At 44.0% G+C, this 17,044-nt stretch overlaps 1 pseudogene; it reads right to left on the bottom strand.

Moving 5' to 3' along the window:
* Positions 1-12,378: 12,378 nt before the first annotated feature.
* On the bottom strand, positions 12,379-12,846 carry LOC114230413 (60S ribosomal protein L26-like; annotated as a pseudogene).
* Positions 12,847-17,044: the final 4,198 nt, after the last annotated feature.

Below are 17,044 nucleotides of genomic sequence, written 5' to 3'. Positions count from 1 at the left end.
AACTTTAGTTGGATTTTCTCTGTTCCTCATCTTGAGCAAAAAATTTATCTTCTCAACCATGTAAGTATTTAAGGTGGTCGTGGTGGTGGGGTGATGGTGGTGAGATTTTTCCTTCAAATATCTCTCTACAGCTAGACACCATTTTCCCTATTATATCCACCAAAATACAGTATACACAATCTTTTCAATCCCACAACTAATATTACTACCCTTTGGGTAACTTCAGGAGTAAGCTATAGATAGATAAGGTGAGTTACTGGTGTATACTGTTTCTTTTTTTTTTTTTTTCAATATTATGTTCTTCATTTTTTTTTTAAATTTCTTTATTGATTAAGGTGTCACATATTTGTCCTCATCCCCCCATTCCCATCCCACACCCCTCCCCACGGATGCCCCAACCCCCCGTTGAACTTAACCATTGAATAGGCTCATATGCATGCACACAAGTCCTTTGGTTGATCTCTCCCCCCTCCCCCCACCCTCCCCTATCCTCCCTCTGAGGCCTGATAGTCCGATCTATGCCTCCTGGTTTCTGGTTCTGTTCTTGTTCATCAGTCTATGTTGTTCATCATTTCCCCTAGATGAGCGAGATCATGTGTCACTAGAGATATACTTATAAGAACTGAATGTGAGACGAGCAATAATAGTTATGCTGACAGGCAAATGAATCAGTCTGTAGTGAGTTTCTTTCTGGACCAACAGTTCTTTTGAGACCCAATTTCAATGTCCACCAGTTCCTTATGTGTACATGTCAGCACTGACCCCTCAGCTCTGGATGGTGGACAAATGGTGGTAACGGAGGTCCGACTCCCTCTGGATTGGTCTCGGCCAGACCCAGGGGCACAGCTACACCCAGACCCAGGGGCGCGTGGCCTCACCCGGACCTAGGTGCGCACGGCCTCACCCGGACCAGGGACCTAGCTTCACCCGGACCCAGGGGCGCGTGGCCTCACCCGGTCCCAGGGTTGCGTGGCCTCACCCGGACCCAGGGCGCGTGGCCTCTCCCAGACCCAGGGGTGCATGGCCTCACCCGGGCCCGGGACCCAGCCTCACCCGGATCCAGGGGCACATGGCCTCACCCGGACCCGGGATCCAGCTTCACCCAGACCCAGGGGCGTGTGGCCTCACCCGGGCCCGGGACCCAGCCTCACCTGGATCCACGGGCACACGGTCTCACCCGGACCCGGGATCCGGCTTCACCCGGAGCCAGAGGAGCATGGCCTCACCCGGACCCAGGGGTGTGTGGCCTCACCCAGATCCAGGGGCACAAGGCCTCACCTGGACCCAGGGGCGCGTGGCCTCACCCGGGCCCAGGGACCCAGCCTCAGCCGGGTCCAGGGGCGCGTGGCCTCACCTGGACCCAGGGGCGCGTGGCCTCTCCCAGACCCAGGGGCACGTGGCCTCACCCGGACCTAGGTGCACGAGTCCTCTCCCGGATCCAGGGACACATGGCCTCACCCGGATCCGGGGGCGCGTGGCCTCTCCCAGACCCAGGGGCGCGTGGCCTCACCCGGACCCACACCCAGCCTCACCCGGGTCCAGGGGCGCGTGGCCTCACCCGGACCCAGGGGCGCGTGGCCTCTCCCAGACCCAGGGGCGAATGGCCTCACCCGGACCTAGGTGCGCGAGGCCTCACCCAGATCCAGGGACACATGGCCTCACCCGGACCCGGGGGCGCGTGGCCTCACCCGGACCTAGGTGCGCGAGGCCTCACCCGGATCCAGGGATACATGGCCTCACCCGGACCCGGGGGCGCGTGGCCTCACCCGGACCTAGGTGCGCGAGGCCTCACCCGGATCCAGGGACACATGGCCTCACCCGGATCCGGGGGCGCGTGGCCTCTCCCGGACCTAGGTGCGCGTGGCCTCACCCGGACCCACACCCAGCCTCACCCGGGTCCAGGGGCGCGTGGCCTCACCCGGACCCAGGGGCGCGTGGCCTCTCCCAGACCCAGGGGCACGTGGCCTCACCCGGACCTAGGTGCGCGAGTCCTCTCCCGGATCCAGGGACACATGGCCTCACCCGGATCCGGGGGCGCGTGGCCTCTCCCAGACCCAGGGGCGCGTGGCCTCACCCGGACCCACACCCAGCCTCACCCGGGTCCAGGGGCGCGTGGCCTCACCCGGACCCAGGGGCGCGTGGCCTCTCCCAGACCCAGGGGCGAATGGCCTCACCCGGACCTAGGTGCGCGAGGCCTCACCCAGATCCAGGGACACATGGCCTCACCCGGACCCGGGGGCGCGTGGCCTCACCCGGACCTAGGTGCGCGAGGCCTCACCCGGATCCAGGGATACATGGCCTCACCCGGACCCGGGGGCGCGTGGCCTCACCCGGACCTAGGTGCGCGAGGCCTCACCCGGATCCAGGGACACATGGCCTCACCCGGACCCGGGGGCGCGTGGCCTCTCCCAGACCCAGGGGCGCATGGCCTCACCCGGACCTAGGTGCGCGAGGCCTCACCCGGATCCAGGGACACATGGCCTCACCCGGACCCGGGGGCGCGTGGCCTCACCCGGACCTAGGTGCGCGAGGCCTCACCCGGATCCAGGGACACATGGCCTCACCCGGACCCAGGGGCGCGTGGCCTCACCCGGACCTAGGTGCGCGAGGCCTCACCCGGATCCAGGGACACATGGCCTCACCCGGACCCGGGGGCGCGTGGCCTCTCCCAGACCCAGGGGCGCATGGCCTCACCCGGACCTAGGTGCACGAGGCCTCACCCGGATCCAGGGACACATGGCCTCACCCGGACCCGGGGGCGCGTGGCCTCACCCGGACCTAGGTGCGCGAGGCCTCACCCGGATCCAGGGACACATGGCCTCACCCGGACCCAGGGGCGCGTGGCCTCACCTGGACCTAGGTGCGCGAGGCCTCACCCGGATCCAGGGACACATGGCCTCACCCGGACCCAGGGGTGCGTGGCCTCTCCCAGACCCAGGGGCGCGTGGCCTCACTCGTGGTGTATATTGTTTCATTAGCTCAGTACAGCCTCAGAAGAGTAAATAATTTCTCCTTAGTTATCTCAGTTCTTTCATTTGCTGTTTTCTCATTGAGTCCAAACCCAAGGGGAGCAGGCTAATCTGGCAGTCAGACATCCCCCGAGGGCTCCCGAACTGCAAGAGGGTGCAGGCCAGGCTGAGGGACCCCCCTCCAGTGCACAAATTTTGTGCACTGGGCCTCTAGTATAGTATACCCTTTTTAACCCAGTGAGTAACTATAGATAATTATGACATTTGGTGGTGAACATACAATTCAACATATACATGATGTATTATAGAATTGTACACATGAAATCTATATAATTTTATTGACCAACTAGAGGCCCAGTGCATGATTGAATCATGCACCTGTAGGGTCCCCTACACGCTTTCGCTTTTGATCGCAGTGGAGCTGGGTGCCTGTCCTCTGGTGCACCAGGCCTTTCAGAAGCCTTCGGCGTGGCGGAGGCTTCCGAAAGGCCTGGTGCCGGAGTGGACAGGCACCCAGCTCCCCCGCTTTTGATGGTCCGCGGCAGGACGTGGGCTCGCTGCCCCAGAGGCCCCTTCTGTTCCGCAGCACAGCCATGGCGCAGACGCTGAGCTCGCGCCGCCGCGAGCTCAGCGTCCTGCGGCCCAATAGGCTACCCCAACCACCCCGAGTCCCGCCCCCTGCACCTCCCTCTGGCCCAATCGTGGGCATAGCGGAGTGATGGTAATTTACATATTACCATTTTATTAGGTAGGATGTCACCCCAATAAGTTCAATAAAAAAGAAAAAAAGGTGCACCACAATAAAAGAGATTGAGAATGTTTATTTATTTAAATTTTTGTTATGAAAATATGTTCAAAATATACAAAAGTAGAGGAAAATTATATTGAGCTCTCAGATATCTGTAACTCAATTTCTACAATTATCACAGTCTATTTATGTGATAAAAAGAAATATAGTCACGATATTGTATTAGCATTACTTTCTCAAGGGTTATTATCCCCCAGGACTAATCTGTTGTGTGTTTTTTTTTTAATTCAGTCCTAAGACCAAACTAAAAACACTTCCTGAGCAAGTGGGGGAGGGTAGGGAAGAGAAAAACAAAGAAACTGAATGCAATCTGTTAATTCCTGGAGTATCAATTTAATATCTTTACCATATAAGTCAAGTTGCAATGCAAAGTGTCCTATAAATTCTCCTTTGAAACAATGGCTGAAGGGAATTTTAGATTATTGGAGCTAACTTTTCTTTAATCACATCAGTTTAGTGGTAGAGCCTGGTTTATACCACTTCTAGGTAATTGAACAATTTGAGAAAGTTACAAATGAAGAGTAGTTAGCCCTCGCTGTGTTTCTAGACCAGGTGAATCAAAAGATAATTCATGGAAACCTACAATGAGCATAGGTTTTGTCATATCTTTATTGATGATCTGGATAGAATAATTTAGGACATATTGTTAGACTCAGAGGGAGTTGTATTAGGTGGTTTGCTAATATCCTAGAGCAGACAGAGAAATGTCCTTGCAAGCTAGTAAAATATTAGTCTGAAAACAGAGTGTGAACTCATAGGTAACAAATAAAAGGTGAGGTTTACATAAAAAAAACTCCCATAAACTTAGTTTGAAAGATAACCCTCCCACTTTACATTTGACAGAATTGTACTAAAACAGTGTGTTCATCTAGATCAGAAAACTTTAAAATTCTGTAGACATAATAGAGGAGTTTCCAAGTTTAATGGCAAAATCAACAAAAGTAGAGAAACATTCAGCTTACAAAATCGTATTTTAAAACTATAAAGTATGTTAGGAGGAATGCTATGGTCTGAATAAATGTGTCCCTCCAAAATTCATATGTTGACATTCAAACCCCTAAGGATGATAGTTTTAGAAGGTAGGGTTTTGGGAGGCACTTAAATTATGAGGGCTGAGCCGTCATGAATGGGATTAATTAAATTATGAGGGTGGAGCCCTCATGTACAGGATTAGCGCTTTAATAGAAGAGGTTCCGGAGATATGCCTAACCCTTCAATCATGTGAGAGTACAATGAGAACTGGAAGCGGGCTCTCTACAGACCATGGGAAATAAACTATGAGAAATTAAATTTCTGTTGTTTATAAGCCACTGACACTGAATGAACCAAGACAAGGAAAATACTCAATGATTTTTTTCCCCTTCATGTTTAAAAGAATTGAAAAGAAGAGAAAGACCTGAGGATACACTATATTTGGGCATAATTCCCTTTCTCTTAGGTAAAGCAACACAAATAAGTTTAAAAAAAAAGTATTTTAGTTGGTTCTCTTTCCAAAGTGTGACTTTAATGGTGTACTTTTTAGTAGAAAGAGTCCTCTGGCAATGAAGATAGTTTTTATTGACTTCCCACTCTCCCTAACAGCCAATGGTTTGCTTGTGACTAAGGCTGTAAAGCAGTGGTTCTCAACCTTTCTAATGCCACGACCCTTTAATACAGTTTCTCATGTTGTGGTGACCCCCGATCATAAAATTATTTTCGTTGCTACTTCATAACTGTAATTTTGCTACTGTTATGAATCGTAATGTGAATATCTGTGTTTTCCGATGGTCTTAGGCTCTACAGCAGCGGTTCTCAACCCACAGGCTCTGCTGTAGAGCCTAAGACCATCGGAAAACACAGATATTCACATTACGATTCATAACAGTAGCAAAATTACAGTTATGAAGTAGCAACGAAAATAATTTTATGGTCGGGGGTCACCACAACATGAAGAACTGTATTAAAGGGTCGCGGCATTAGAAAGGTTGAGAACCACTGCTGTAAAGGAACAGCTCTTCCTGGCAAGCACAGTCTTCACCCCTCCTCTACCCTAAAATGTCATATACTCATATAGTTCAAAATTTTTAAAAAAGTGTACAGAAAAAGGTTTTATTCTCACTCTGTTTACCACCTACACAGCTCTCTGACACACAAACGTATATACAGAGCCATAATTGGTTCTTTTCTTTTTTAAAAATATATTTTTATTGATTTCAGAGAGGAAGGGAGAGGGAGAGAGAGATGGAAACATCAATGATGAGAGGGAATCATTGATTGGCTGCTTCCTGCACTCCCCATACTGGGGGTCCAGCCCGAAATCCAGGCATATGTCCAGATAGAGAATTGAACCGTGACCTCCTGGTTCATAGATTGACACTCAACCACTGAGCCACACCAGCTGGGCTTATTTTTTTATCTATTCTTGCAGAGTTTCTTCATGCATTTAAAGGAAAGTATAAAGAGACTAGTAGCCCTGTGCATGAATCCATGCGCCAGTAGCTCTCTGCAGGGCCTGGCCACTCCACGCCTGCTGCCCAGAGGCTCTCTGCGGCCCAGAGGCCCATTCACGGCCGGGCACAGAATGCTTGCCTCATCGCCACGGCAATGAAGCAAGCATTCCGCCAGGCTGCTTACACTGCCCAGTCTCAGCGGCCACTCCCCACCCTTCTCCCGGGACTGGGGGACTCCGGTGGGGGCTGAGAGGATTGGGTGCCACCATCTTGTGGCTATGGGCGCTGCCATCTTTGTGATGGAGTGACAGTTAATTTGTATATTACCCTTTTATTAGATAGGATAGTCTTATTCCTTCTCTTTTTACAAAAAGTAGCATGCAGTATACACTGTTTCATATATGACCTATTTTTTTCCATTTAGCAATACATCTTATGATCAATTAGAGAGCGTCCTCTTTTTTTTAAAGCCCTCTGTATATGTTCCATGACTTTTAAACCAGTGTCCTATTAATGGGCATGTGAAATATTTCCAGTTTTTTATGTCAAGTAATGTTGGCATGGATGATAGCATTTCACATTTGGGCAAGTATATCTGTAGGAAAAATTCCTAGAAGTGCAATTGTGAGTCAATGGATATATGAGGTTTTGATGAATCTTGCAAAATTCCTTCCATTAGAGTCATACCCATTTAATCTCCCTAATGTGTGAGAGAGGGCCTATTTTCCTTCAAAGAATAAAATATGTTATCAAGCTCCTAGACTATTTCCAATCTGAAAAGTGACATATCAGTATAGTTTTGACATGTGTTTATCTTATTACAAGTGGACTTGATCATCTACTTATGTTTACAAGCCATTTGGATTTTCTTTCTTTTTTTTTTTTTATAATATATTTTATTGATTTTTCACAGAGAGGAAGGGAGAGGGATAGAGAGTTAGAAACATCGATCAGCTGCTTCCTGCACGTCCCCTACTGGGGATGTGCCTGCAAACAAGGTACATGACCTTGACGGGATTCGAACCTGGGACCCTTCAGTCCACAGGCTGACGCTCTATCCACTGAGCCAAATCGGCCAGGACTAGATTTTCTTTCTGTGACTTGAGAATATATATCTACACTAATAAAAGAGAAATATGCAAATTGACACCACTTCGCAATGTCTACCAGCCAATCAGGAGTGAGTATGCAAATTAACCTGACAAAGATGGAGGCGGCCCCACCCCCCCAGCCACTCTGGGCCTCTAGGCAGCATGCTTAGAGGTTGCTAATTACAATAACAGGCAGGAAAAATCCTAATGGACTCAGTGGAGGAGAAGAAATTCTGCTTTTCAGTTTAGGCAGGGCTGGGGAACCTTTTTCTGTCAATGGCCATTAGGATATTTATAACATAACTAGAGGCCTGTTGCACGAAATTCGTGCACAGGGGGCAGGGGGTGTCCCTCAGCCCAGCCTGCATCCTCTCCAATCTGGGACCCCTCGAGGGATGTCCAACTGCCTGTTTAAGCCCGATTCTACCGGGATCGGGCCTAAATGGGCAGTCAGACATCCCTCTCACAATCCAGGACTGCTGGCTCCCAACTGCTTGCCTGCCTGCCTTCCTGATTGCCCCTAACCGCTTCTGCCTGCCAGCCTGATCACCCCCTAACCACTCCCCTGCCAGCCTGATTGATGCCTAACTGCTCCCCTGCCAGCCTGTTTGCCCCTAACTGCCCTCCCCTGCAGGCCTGATCTCCCCTAACTGCCCTCCCCTGCAGACTTGATCACCCCCAACTTCCCTCCCTTGCAGGCCTGGTCCCTCCCAACTGCCCTCCCCTTCTGGCCATCTTGTGGTGGCCATCTTTGTCCACATAGGGGCAGTCATCTTTGACCACATGGAGGCAGCCATCTTGTGTGTTGGAGTGATGATCAATTTGCATATTATTCTTTTATTAGATAGGATTAGATAGGATAGAGGCCTGGTGCATGGGTGGGGCCAGCTGGTTTGCCCTGAAGGGTGTCCCGGATCAGGGTGGGGGTTCCCTTGGGGCATGGGGTGGCCTGGGTGAGGAGCCTGTGGTGGTTTGCAGGCTGGCCATGCCCCCCGGCAACCCAAGCGGATGCCCTGCTATCTGGGATTTAATTATCTTCTATAATTGAAACTTTGTAGCCTTGAGTGGAGACCAAGGCAGGCCAGGTAAGGTGGAAAGCTTGGCTTCCTCCACCTCTGGGGGCAACTCAAGCCTCCTTCTCTCTCCAGCTCTGTGGCTTCAGCCATTTTTGTTGGGATTTATTTATCTTCTATAATTGAAACTTTGTAGCATTGGGTGGAGGCCTGGGCTGGCCAGGGCAGTCGGAAAGCTTGGCTTCCTCCAGTGCCAGGGAAAACCCAAGCCTCCCTCCTGCTCTCTGTGGCCTCAGCCATCTTGGTTGGGTTTATTTGCATATTCGTTCCTGATTGGCTGGTGGGCGTGGCTGGTGGGTGTAGCGGAGGTATGGTCAATTTGCATATTACTCTTTTATAAGATAGGATTCGTGGGCTATTCAAAATTATCAATTTAAAAATTAGCCTGCTATGTTTGGTCAAACATTTAATTAACTCACCCCTAATGCCTTGGCAGGGCCAGACCAAATGATTTTGAGGGCCTTGTATGGCCCATGGGCTGGAGGTTCCCCAACCCTGGTTTAGTGGATGCAAGTTTCTTCTGACAAATCTCTTGAAGGACAAATATGGGTATATTATGGCCCTGTGGTATTCTACACCAGACAAAGTAATGCCCAGTATTCAAAGGCTGTAGAATCATTTTAGGACAGATATAATGGAATGAGGATTGTTTTAAAACAAGTATTTATTATTATCTTAATCTCAGCCATCATAATTGCCATCACATCTTGCATTTATATTTTAAAATATTTTTTAAAAATTTAAAAAAATAATGCAAGAAATTTATTACCTATTTATCATTACCATCATTATTTCCCAAAATACCTCTGGAATATCCATGTAAGGATCAATGGAGTTTAACTCTAATACAGTGTGGAAAAAGAAAAAGTGCAGATATATGAAATTAACTACCCAGCAGTCTTGCAGTTGGATTTGTGTTTTTGTGTTTAAGTAGCTTAAATGAGTAGCTTTGTGTTGTGATGAGCACAGCAAATCCTCCTTGCTAAAGTTACTAAGCCCTCCTCACCTAACAATGCTCTCCTTGTTGATCTTCAGGGCATGGTGTCTCATCTGTTTAGTTTGGCTTTTTATTTGACTTTCATTGACTTTGCAGCCAAGCCTGTTCTCTTTGTTTGATATGTTAACGCAAATATGTAGGTGAACTCAGCCATTTAGTGATGGGCATGTAATTTTTAAAAATAACACATATTGGGTTTGATGAGAGAAAATAATTTTTCCTCGCAAATGAAGAAGCAAATGTTTGACTTTTTGCGTAATATCTTGCTGTCTTTTAGAGGAGTTGTCCAAATGTCTTTTGTTAAGAGACACAGATTTCTGGTTGCTGAATTTCTGCCAGCTTGCTTTCTATACATAGTGCTCAACCTTAGATTAGATAGAGACAGCTTTAAATCTTTAAAATCTTGCAAGGATAGTAGCACCATTTAGTGCTAATTTCTGGAGAACTGCAGCTAGTTATTACAATATTATTAACCATATTCCCTATGCTGTACTTTACATCCTTGTTATTATTTTGTAACTGCCAATTTTTACTTCTTAATCCCTTCACCTTTTTCACCCAGTCCCCCCCCCTCAACCCCTTTCCATCTGGCAACCATGAGTTTGTTTCTGCATCTATGAATTTGTTTCTGTTTTGTTTATTCATTTATTTTGTGTTTTATATTTTTCATAGAAGTGAAATCACACGGTATTTGTGTTTCTCTGTCTGACTTATTTCACTTAGCATAACACCCTTTAGGTCCATCCATGTTGTCATAAGTGGTAAGATTTCAGTCTTTTTTATGACCAAGTAATATTCCAATGTACCATTTCTTTTTTATCCAATCATCCATTGATGGGTACTTAGGTTGCTTTTATATCTTGGCTATTGTAAATAATGCTGCAACAAACATAAGGATGCATATATATTTTCAAATTAGAGCCATGTTGATATGATGAAAAGAAGGTATATGTGTGAGAAAATGTTATTTTATGTTATGATTAAAACTGTCATGTTTGGGTGGGACAAAATCTCTGTGCTATAAAGTTCAGAGCAGCTTCTTAGATTTATTTATTTTGTTTTGTTTTGTCAGAGAGAAACCAAAAGCATCTGAGAGCTGTCTGCTCTTTTCAACAACCAGATACTATTTGGGTGAATTCCTTTTCTTTGAGGGATGGTCTAAGTTACAGAGAACAGAGTACATTGAGGATTTATCAAAATGTTTCCCCCATTTCCTGCCTGGAGCATGAGGCAATATTTTCTAGTTTCATGGTAAGAACCTGTTTGGACTCCTACAGGAAATAATAAATTTGAAGGAGTTCCCTTGGATTGGACTTCTTAAAGCTTTTGACTCTCAAGCTTATTCAATCTGTGTCTCCAGAAAATTCATTTCTAAGAGTTTATGTTTTCCTAGAGGCTGCTGACTCTATTTGTTTCTCCTCCAGCTAAGTGGTAACTCTCTATATTTACCTGTCTTTTGTTTTGGGGTTATGGTTTGCCATGTCTTCTCAAATCTGTCATGTATCTAAAAAGAGGTATTGCATTTTATGTTTTTCAGGATTTTTCATGTTGTGAATATGGAAATGATCACTTAGAACTCTTTACGTATCAGAACAGGAACCATCCATTCACTTCTGTTACTCAAAAAAGAATGTTCTCATTTGACATACATCACAAGTTATACAATGTTTCTAACTGTTAGAAAAAACAAAAATACACATATTGAGCAGCATGTCAATGAATATAAAAGATGTACAACAGAAAATTGAAAGATTGTGAACATGTAGATTAATAACTATTGATACTGAAATTCTGATTTGGTTTAGTAAATTTAACTTTATTGCTGTGTTTCTGGCATGGTTAAATCTCAATATTTTACCTCTCTTCTAGAAGTTCTCTAAAGAAAGCCAACATATAAAATACTTTTAAAATCCTAAAGAAGTTTTATATAAATTTTCGTTTTCTTTGAGACATTACTTTTGAAATAAAAACAGTGAAACCTCATATCAAATAATATGAAAAATTGAAATCTAAGGCACTTATTTTGTGTGTGTTGAGAGCTGCTGGCAATTGGAATACTCTTATCAATAGGAGGCACCAAATGTAAATTACTTACACTTTAGAATATCTTTTTATGTGATAGAGACATTTGTTACGCAATCCGAGGAAGGGTATTGTCATATTTAATAGGCCTTCTGATTTACTAACACACTTGAAATATCAATATTTAAAACTCATTCATTTAACTTCTTTTATTGATGTTGTTTTGAAAACTCTCAAGTACCTACTTAGAAATGCTTCCCAAGAATATTTTCTTGTGTTTAGTGTACTATGACTTCTTTCTTTCTCCCTCCCTTCCTTCCTTCCTCCCTCCCTTCCTTCCTTCCTTCCTTCCTTCCTTCCTTCCTTCCTTCCTTCCTTCCTTCCTTCCTTCCTCCCTCCCTCCCTCCCTCCCTCCCTCCCTCCCTCCCTCCCTCCCTCCCTCCCTCCCTTCTTTCTTTCTTTCTTTCTTTCTTTCTTTCTTTCTTTCTTTCTTTCTTTCTTTCTTTCTTTCTTTCTTTCTTTCTTTCTTTCTTCTTTCTTTCTTTCTTTCTTTCTCTCTCTTTCTTTCTTTCTTTCTCTCTTTCTTTCTTTCTTTCTTCTTTTGATTATTTTTAAAACACTGTGATTTTGCAAACATAGTGCACATTTCAAAGAAACAAGACTTGGGGAAGAACAGAGGCAGAGCCAAGTTCAGGTTTCTTCACATGGCCAGCAGAAGGGCAAAGGAGAGGCCCTCTCTACTGGTTTATAATTGACCAAAGCAGGAGAACTCTTTAATAAAGATAGGGCCCTCATTTTATTCCTGGAAATCTTTGATAATCTTAGTCTTTTGGTGCAAATTGATACTAAATTAATAAACAAGAACTTGAAATAATTTTCCATCTGTTTGTTCTTTGGGAGAATGGGGCAGCTGGTAGACCACAGGGATAGGGCCGAGGAGATTTTTTTTTCTTTCATTTTAGCAGTTTTTAATGAAGGATGCTTCATTCTTACATCTTCTCAGTTGTTTCTTCCTTATATTTGCCCTTTTTCTTTCCTCCTTGGTGAGATTTGGCTTTACATTCAAGGATTCTTTTGCAGTCTTTGTCCAGCTTTAACCCAGTGACAACCACCTTTCTGGGCTGAATGCTCACATGGGCTGTTGTGTCATTGGTTTCTCTTGCTGCATATGTTCAATGTAAATGACACATTTTTTCCCTGTAAACTTGGACTACGTCACCAATTTGCGGACCTTTGTAGTGTCCTCACACAACTTGAACTTCATCATCCTTTTGGATGGACATGGATCAAAAATTGTAATTCTGTCTTAACTCTTCAGAAAGAGGGAAAAACATAATGTTCATGCGAATGTGGGAAGGTGCATTAAAATGCCTTTTATGGTTCTTGCTCTGCTTATAAGTCACAAAGGGATTACACTTCATTTTGGCAACTGCTACTTCCGTGATGGCTACAAAAGGAAAGAGAAGATGGGGATTTCAGAGCAGTTCCTCTAACTCAAAATCTCTTGGTCTGCTTGAGAGTGTGCTTCTGCCTTTTTATTCTCTGCTCAGACTTTTTTTTTACTCTAAGATACATTTATTTTGTGGATTTACAGTTAACCACTTAATTGAAAAATCTCTTAAGTGACAATTTTACACAACTATTTTTCCTTTATTGATTAATTTATTACAAATGTGTCCTTATCCCCCCAATGTCCATCCACACCCCCAATCCTGCCCTCACCCTTACCCACTGTTGTCTGCGTCCATTGCTTATGCTTATATGCATGCATACAAATGCTTTGGTTGATCTCTCCCCCTTACCCCCAACTCCCCTACTTCCCTCTGAGGTTTGAGCATCTGATCGATGCTTCTCTGTCTCTGGATCTGTTTTTGTTCATAGGGTTTATGTTGTTCATTATAATCCACAAATGAGTGAGATCATGTGATATTTATCTTTCTCTGACTTACTTATTTCACTTAGCATAATGTTCTCCAGCTCCATCCTTGCTGTTGCAAATGGTAGGAGTTCCTTTCTTTTTATAGCAGCGTAGTATTCCATTGTGTAGATGTACCACACACAGTTTTTTAATCCACTTATCTGCTGATGGGCACTTAGGTTGATTTCAAATCTTAGCTATTGTAAATTGTGCTGCTATGAACATAGGGGTGCATATATCCTTTCTGATTGGTGTTTCTAGTTTCTTGGGATATATTCCTTGAAGTGGGATCACTGGGTCAAATTGAAGTTCCATTTTTAGTTTTGTTTTTTTTTTAAATATATTTTATTGATTTTTCACAGAGAGGAAGAGAGAGGGATAGAGAGTTAGAAACATCGATGATAGAGAAACATCGATCAGCTGCCTCTTGCACAACCCCTACTGGGGATGTGCCCGCAACCAAGGTACATGCCCTTGACCGGAATCGAACCTGGGACCTTTTAGTCTGCAGGCCGACGCTCTATCCACTGAGCCAAACCGGTTTCGGCATAGTTTTTTGAGGAAACTTCATACTGTTCCCCACAGTGGCTGCACCAGTCTGCATTCCCACCAGCAGTGCACAAGGGTTCCTTTTTCTCCTCATCCTCGCCAGCACTTGTCATTTGTTGATTTGTTGATGATAGCCATTCTAACAGGTGTGAGATGGTACCTCATTGTGATTTTGGTTTGCATCTCTTGGATGATTAGTGGCTTTGAGCAGGTTTTCATATGTCTCTTGCCCTTCCTTATGTCTTCTTTTGAAAATAATCTATTTAGGTCTGTTGCCCATTTTCTGATTGGGTTGTTTGTCTTCTTTTGTTAAGTTGTATGAGTTCCCTGTAAATGTTGGAGATTATACCCTTATTGGAGATATCATTGGCAAATATGTTCTCCCATGCAGTGGGCTTTCTTGTTTTCTTGATGGTTTCTTTTGCTGTGCAGAAGCTTTTTATTTTGATGTGGTCCCATTTATTTATTTTCTCTTTAGTTTCCATTGACCTAGGAGCTGTATCAGTGAAGATATTGCTTTGGCATATGTCTGAGATTTTGCTGCCTGTGGATTCCTCTAGTATTTTTATCGTTTCCCATCTTACGTTTAAGTCCTTTATCCATTTTAAATTTATTATTGTGTATGGTGTAAGTTGTTGGTCTAGTTTCATTTTTTTTGCACGTGTCTGACCAAATTTCCCAGCACCATATATTGAAGAGACTTGGACCTGAGTCTCTCTAGCATTAAGAAGTGCTGAGATGAGGAGAAATTGTGTGTCTTTCAAACTTGTTGCTCATAGTGAGAGTGTAGGTTGGGGATCATATTTTGAGGTAATTATCTATATTCACCTTGCTTCCCAATTCAAACCCTAAACGAGTGCGGTATTTGCTTCCTGAAACTAAGAAATATTGCATATCTATTGCTTAATAAACATAAAAGTCTAGAAGTGTTTAGAGAATTTATACAGAAAGTAGACCAAAAAATCATCTTCACACAAGAGATGTTAAAACTTACAAATAGCTTATAAATATATCAAAAGTAGGCCCTGGCCAGGTAGCTCAGTTGGTTAGAGCATCGTCCCACTATGCCAAGGATGCAGATACAATCTCTGGTCAGGGCACATACAAAAAGCAACCAATGAAAGTATAAATAAGTGGAACAACAAATTGATGTTTCTCCGTTTCTCTCTCCATCCCTCCTCCCTTCCTTTCAAATCAATTTTTTAGAAAAGTGAGGTAATGAACAGAGTGATGAACCGGAAGTGGTGGCCAGTTTCTAGGACCTAGACCTATGTGGCTGATTTAGAAATGGTTTATGAAAGAGACTAACCTTGATCCAAGTTTAGAAGACAGGGATTCATAGACAGAAGAGAATTTAAAAATCAAGAATGGCCTATTAGCCATTGGATTAGTAGGACTAGGTGTTTGGTGAGTGAGTCATTTCTTCCTCTCGGTACCACTCAGTATCCTGCAAACAGATGGCTCACTCAAAAGGAACAATCAAAGACAACTTAATGAAGGAACTATTTCTAACGGTACAGTTAGAATTAAATCAATAAGAGGGCCTGGCTAGACCCTCTCTAGCCCCAGAGCAGGAAAGGCAGCTATGGCTGTATCTCTAGGAGAGAACGAGGTGACAAGAGCTGTGGCCTTCAATGGAGGAACTCAGGCACTGCCAAACTGCATTGTGGCATGGAGGAAAGCAGGGGAATATATATACAACTTCATCAACCTTCCAGTGTCCAGTATCCTGTTGGAGCTTCTCATTGATGGGATTTTGCAAGAAACCAGAGGGCAAGCAAGCTTAGTGATGTGCTCTATACAAGTCAGCCTCCAGGGGTGCAGATCTGGTGTGGAAGGGTGGAGAGTGGATCTGAGGGGTACACTGAGACCATCCAGTACACTTATCTCCATAAAAGTTTATAATAAGGTTCTGTAAGAAGTCAGAATTGTGAGAACTTCAGCACCAATAAGAACTTTGAACAACCATAAATTGAACATACTCCCAATCCTTCAATTTTATTCTTTTTTAAATTTTGCATTATTGTTTAATTTGTTTTGCTCTGGCAAAGTTCTGCCCAACCTTATTGTTCAACATTTATAAAAAAATTGACATGCCTTTTCTCATTTCAGAAGAACCTGCTTTTAAGCTACCAGATTTAAGCTACATGAAGTCTTGCTTGACGGTTGCACTATGCATTATAGTTTGTAAGACTTTGGTATTGATACCCTAGTTTAACATTTCTTCTTACTAGTTGTAATTGGGTAACTTGTCACCATATATAAGGAGTTAAAATCCTCATTCTAGTAAAATAGCCACTCGCCAAATTGTAATTATTTCCCTTCCACATAGTTTTCTGTTGACCTCCATGTTTGCAACCATTCTCCTTTGAAACCTTTTCACTATAGACAGTTAGTGATTATTTTTAGGCCAACTATATAAATAGGGTTAGTAAGATGAGATAGATTCTAAAGAAAATGAATCACAAAACAGCAATATTAAAGATGTGTAAAGGTATTTTGATATTAGAACAAACATCACACTTTATTAGGGATATGCAAATCATTTGCAAATAGCCATTACTTTCTTCCAAATGTGTGTAGATTTTGTCAAGGATGCTATCTCTTCCCTAATAATGCTTTTATCCTTCTTTCTTTTGTAATAGAACTCTCAACTCTTACAATTTATGAGCACATGGCTGCACAAAGCAAAACAAATGAGACACCAATAAGAACTTTGAACAACCATAAACTGATTACACATGGCTGCCCAGATAAAGACTACATTTCCCAGCTATTCTTGCTGCTATGTTGACCATATATTTTAGGATCTAGCCAATGATATGTGAACAGAATGCAGCCACAGTAGTGAGAGCAACAAAAGCCATCTTATACCAGGGGATGAAAACCCTGTCTTGAGAATGATAGAACAACAAAATAGAAAGTGCCTATGTCTTCAAGACCATGGAATTGCCATGCGACCCCTGGATTACTTGTGCTTCAGCTTTTACATGAGAAAGAAATCAATGTCTTTGTTTGAGCTATTATTTTTTTGGCCTTTGTAGCAGCAGCCAGAATTGTATCCCAATTTACCCATGGCCCTTCTAATATAGGCCAGTGTGCTAAAGTCCAATAGTAATTGTACTTTACAATCTGTTGATAGAGAATATACATAATGACAAAGGGATATAAATGTGGGAAGATTTTGA

This window comes from Eptesicus fuscus, chromosome 11 (assembly GCF_027574615.1).
Source record: "Eptesicus fuscus isolate TK198812 chromosome 11, DD_ASM_mEF_20220401, whole genome shotgun sequence".
Classification (NCBI taxonomy): Eukaryota; Metazoa; Chordata; class Mammalia; order Chiroptera; family Vespertilionidae; genus Eptesicus; species Eptesicus fuscus.
The sequence above is the reverse complement of the archived record's forward strand: the minus strand, read 5'-3'. Positions and strand labels throughout refer to the sequence as shown.